The 5,501-nt window shown below is 39.2% G+C and overlaps 1 non-coding gene across 1 annotated transcript; it reads left to right on the forward strand.

Moving 5' to 3' along the window:
- Positions 1-1,853: 1,853 nt before the first annotated feature.
- Positions 1,854-1,927, forward strand: Trnan-guu. The gene has a single exon. It is a non-coding gene; the product is annotated as a tRNA-Asn (tRNA).
- The last annotated feature ends 3,574 nt before the right edge of the window (positions 1,928-5,501 follow it).

The following is a 5,501-nucleotide window of genomic DNA, read 5'->3' on the forward strand; positions in this document are numbered from 1 at the left end:
AGTGAGGTCTCGGAATCGTGTTTCAAAGGACGTGATGAGCTGCTTTAACTTTGCTTGATAATCGAAAGTAGTACCTTCAGGTAGTTTTAAAGAAGCAAGACGATTGAACATCTGCCTGGAGCTCATCCCACGGCAAATTCATATTGTCCACTGATTCACAAACAGCTTCAAAAATTTCACGTCCTGTTGCGGTGTAATCGAGTGGTACCACATCCAAGAGTTCTTCAGTTACTTGCAGCTCCATGTCGACACCACGCACAAAGACTGCAAGCTGAGCACAGTCCGATATGTCGGTGCTTTCGTCAAGCGCTAGCGAAAATGCAACGTAGCTCTCCGCCTTTTCCTGAGCTGTGTCTCTAAATCCGCTGCCATGTCCAGGATTCGACGAGACATTGTTTGCTTCGACAGGCAAACCACTTCAATTGCCTGCACCTCCCTTGGAAACAAACATTCTGCAACTGCTACCATGCACGATTGTACGAGTGGTCCCACCGAAAACGGCTTGCCACTCGTCGCAATGATGTGAGTGACCCTGTAGCTTGCTCGAATTGCAGATCAGCAGTGTTTTCTCCGCTCTCATTCACCTGAAAATTATAAACGCATTACAGAAAGCGAAATATGTTGCATGTTTTGATACCCTCCGTATTACGAAACCGTTTTTAAACTTACGTCTCCTGGTATGTCGTTCTTAAGCCTGGCTACCAGTTCTCTGCGTGCGACGTCTTCTACCTGATCGTAGTGCGCTGCGTGAAGACGTGTATAATGTCGTTGTATATTGTACCTCTTCGCAGAATTAAATACTTTATGGCATACAAGACACTGCGGACGAACATCCCTCTCAATGAATAGGAAGGTATCCTCCAATAGGGGCACAGCTAGTCATAGCTGTCATTGAACACGGATTATTGCGTCAGTTGCGGCTGCATGCGGCCAGGGGGCAGTGAGTTCGCTTTCCCCCTCCACGCGGGCTCCGAGCTGCCGCAGTGAGCGCTCCGCAGCGCTCCGGCTCCCTGGAGCCCGGCTGGAACAGCCTGAATTAGAGTTTCATCTATGAGTGTAAGAGGACCCACTAATTTTCGAACGAAGAATTTGGAAAAAAAACTTGTCTTACAGTCGAGTAATTATAGTACGTCTGTACTTTGCAAAGCACTAAACGTACGTTTCAAAAGACACTATACCGCACAAGGTGTCGATGTTACTTCAGTTCACGCATGCATAGAGTCTGGGAAGAAATGAACAGGGGACAGTTTATCGCGCCGTGAACATAGAGCTCAACGTAGACGAAGCAATAACTGTCTAACAAACAGGGAAATAATCAGCCGTGACTTTATTGTAGGAATCGAAGTTGTTGGTGAAAGAGAGTAGAAACTAAAATCTAATTCACGTAGGGTTGAACAGAATTCTCAACTACGCTCCTGCCACGTAAGGTGGCTGTCTCTTTATGGCGGCTCGTCGGCTGCTGCCTGAAACTGTTAACTGTTGCCGCACTTTAGAAATCGTAAACATATCTGGCTGCTATGCTAGTAGTTTACACAGCATTGCTATCGCATACCATAAGAAACATACAGCGCAACGCTGCTACAAATTCGTATAACGTGAAACGTCTGACGTTGGCTCAGCCCCTACTTTCCCTTCACCTCGCCCTACCTCTTCCAGACTCGGTTGATATCGATCGACGAACCAACGTGTTTGCTGTTACGAGCGAACGGTACACTGGCGTTCGGCTGAGGTATTTCGATGTGTACTGTTGTCTTGGTTGTCTGAACCCGTAATGCAGATTATAAGGTAACACAATCTAAGACGAAGCAGTTACTCTGAATGTCACATGTAGAGTTCGACTGTTTCCGCCGCAAGCCTCCGTGGCGCAATCGGCTAGCGCGTTCGGCTGTTAACCGAAAGGTTGGTGGTTCGAGCCCACCCGGGGGCGAGAATTTTTAATTTCGTAAATTTGGACACACGTCTTCCAAAAAGTTCATACACGGGTAATATGAGAGGAAAACTGCAAGTAAGAGTTTATCAGCCCCGTACAACGAGGTCAAGGTAAACGAAGCGTCTGCTGTCCAATGCGAGAAAGAATTTACTGTGAGTCTTTTGCAGGAACCATCACGGCAATGAACCGCAGTGGGAAATTTAACTCGTGTAGAGTTCGAGCCCACGTATTGTTGTTGTTGTGGTCTTCAGTCCTGAGACTGGTTTGATGCAGCTCTCCATGCTACCCTATCCTGTGCAAGTTTCTTCATCTCCCAATCCCTACTGCAACCTACATCCTTCTGAATTTGCTTCGTGTAATCATCTCTTGGTCTCCCTCTACGATTTTTACCCTCCACGATACCCTCCAATGCTAAATTTGTGATCCCTTGATGCCTCAGAACATGTCCTACCAACCGATCCCTTCTTCTCGTCAAGTTGTGCCACAAACTCCTCTTCTCCCCAATTCTATTCAATACCTCCTCATCAGTTATGTGATCTACGCATCTAATCTTCAGCATTCTTTTGTAGCACCACATTTCGAAAGCTTCTATTCTCTTCCTGTCCTAACTATTTATCGTCCATGTTTCACTTCCATACATGGCTGCACTCCATACAAATACTTTCAGAAATGACTTCCTGACACTTAAATCTATAAAGTCCGTTACTCGTCGGTAGCAAATTTCCACAAACGACGAAGTCTCAAGAGATGATTGAAAATGAGCATTAATGGCTGATTTTGCACCATTTCTTGACAGTGTAAGTCCACGACACGAAGTGAAGCCAGAAACGTAGTTCAGAAGCTACTAACAATTCAGTTTTTCACCTAACTGCGGGTATAATTTTGCGACCAGCTGCTTCTGTCTCTGTCTTCCGTATTAACTTTACCAATTAACTCTGTCAAACTGGTGCGCACGTAGTTGTATCATAGTGTGAGTCATGAATGTGTGTCAGAGTTTATACTTTAAGCTTGTGCCACTTATTATTGTATTTCCAGATTGGCGCCTCTCCTACAATTCACTTTATTATAATGCACTATCAAGATCACACTTATGTTGTATAATGTTACCGGTATCAAGTTTGTCAGTGGCCATCATTAGATTCAGTAAAAGAAAAAAAAAAGTTGTGGGAAACTGTTAACAACCAATAAAATACACAACACAAATAATACGTAGCTTACCAACCCGGTGTTATCTTCTGGTACATACATTTCGTCGCATGTACAGTATAATTACCATACCAAAGTGCTAATGTCACATTCAGATAGTTGCATCATTATAGTAAAAGTGTCATCTGCTGGCAACTTGATCAACACTTCGGGATCAAGCTGTATATTTAGATGTTGGAAAAAAGCAGTGACTGCAGTAGGACTTTGTCCTCGAGAATCCTGTAAAAATCGTTTCAAAAAATTAAATGTAGAGTCATTCTGTGTGAAATAAACCAATAAAAAAAAAACAAATTTGAACACTGGAGCTTCAGAGTTTTTTAATTTTTTGACATCGTATTCTACCTAGCAACATAAGATAAAATCCAAAATGAAAGTTTTTTTGGACATTTAATTTTTGAATTATTAATTTTTATAGTTTCCAAAATTGCGCAATTTTTGTCATGTTTTGAAACATTAAAATGGCCATATTTTTAAAACTATTTGATTTACTAAACTAAAATTTTTACCATTTCATTTAGTTTCTAATGAGCTCTAGAAGTAAGTGATACTTGACAGATGGTAAATTTTTCTAAATCAAAGTTGTTTTAAATTCTGAAGATTTCAGAATCGAAACTTTTTTCATACTGAAAACATTTGTGTCAGTCATGCACTATTTGTTAAAGTGTCTGTCAAATTTTGTAGTGGTATCCTAAAGGGAGTATATTGAAATTTTATTTTGCCGCAATCCGTTTTGTTCACTTTACTGCCAACTTCACGTTTGCTAAGTTAAAATGAACTGAAAATATACTAATGAAGTACACTTCAGTTTATCATTTTAACAGTGTAGTAAACCATGTCATATAACAATTTTAAAAACTTGTGGTATTTAAATTTTTTTTTTTTTTTTTTTTTTTTTACTGCAGTGATGGTTCAGCAGCACAATGTAAGAAATCGAACAGGCTTTTCTATCTCATGTCATGATTTTGAAGATTTTGAGGGAACTGATGCACAATGGCATTTTTATTCTACTTCACCATGGAAAGGCAATAACGGTGTTTGTGATGCAGTGAAAAGGCTTGCAGCCAAAGGCAGTTTGCATAATCCTATGAATAACTGAATATTAAAATATTAACGCTCTCCCAGTTGTTTGAGTGGATTAAAACAAATTCACAGTCAGTCTCTTTTTTCTATACGGCAAATGATGAAAATTCAGCAGAAGAAAGAAGGTTGACAAAAATGATTTATGAAGCCACAGCAGTCATATGACTCAGAAATATTATGCATTTAGCCCTCTGAGCAAAGCCAAAGCTACAGCAAAAGTAGTTTCTCATTTTAAGAATTCTGATATTCATAAAATTCAGTTGGGACCAGATGCAGATGGCATGCTTCCTGAACAGATTTTAGGATTTTGTACTTGTACTTACGAAAACAAATGGCGGTGGCTTATGTGCTATCAAGAAATGAAAAATAAGAAGTAAATTCTTCATTTATGTTTTCTTCTGGACCAGCTCCTTCTTTTTCATACCCAAGAAGAAGAGATAAATTGACTCTTCCAAAAGACTTTCACAGTTTGTAAAGTATACCCCACAACTACATTTGGAAGAACATATAGACTATCAGATGAAGAGGTGTGAAAACCCTCATAGGTTATATTGGAAAAGAACATGTTTTAATATCAATAATACGCTGATTGAGAGGACTGCATTATGTCATTTAAAAGAAGACTGCAATATATGATCTTAGACTCCAATTAGACTGTAACCACCATAATGTTTTCCTTGTTGAAGATGTGTAGAAAGTTTCTTATTGCAGAGAACTCAAATAACACTCTGTTGTATGCGCACGTGTGTGTGTGTGTGTGTGTGTGTGTGTGTGTGTGTACTTTCAAACATATATTTATAAATTGCCTAATACATGGCGAAGAGAGGATACATAAATTTAACTTAAGATCAAATGTACATTTACACAGTACAAGAAACAATTGTAAGCTATATGTAATACTCTAAAGGCTGTCACACGCAAGAGACACAAATATCAAAGCTTGAAGTTATACAATAACTTACCACAAACAGTAAAAACCCTACCTCTAGATAAAATTAAACAGGTATTACACACTTTGATTACGAAATCATACTATTCAGTTGAAGAGTTCCTTCAGTGTAATTTGAATAACATAAATACTAGTAGCAACTGAAGGACCCTAGTTCTGGGCAATAAGTCTATTATGTAGAACTGCTGTTTATTTATTCAAATATCTACTTAAATAATGTAAGTAGTCAGATAGTATGTAGGTATATATTTTGAGAGTGTAAGGAAGAATGACATATTTATTGTGTATTTAGATTTACATTAATCAGAATCACTGTAAATATATGTATTTGCGTAT

This window comes from Schistocerca americana, chromosome 5 (assembly GCF_021461395.2).
Source record: "Schistocerca americana isolate TAMUIC-IGC-003095 chromosome 5, iqSchAmer2.1, whole genome shotgun sequence".
Taxonomy (NCBI): Eukaryota; Metazoa; Arthropoda; class Insecta; order Orthoptera; family Acrididae; genus Schistocerca; species Schistocerca americana.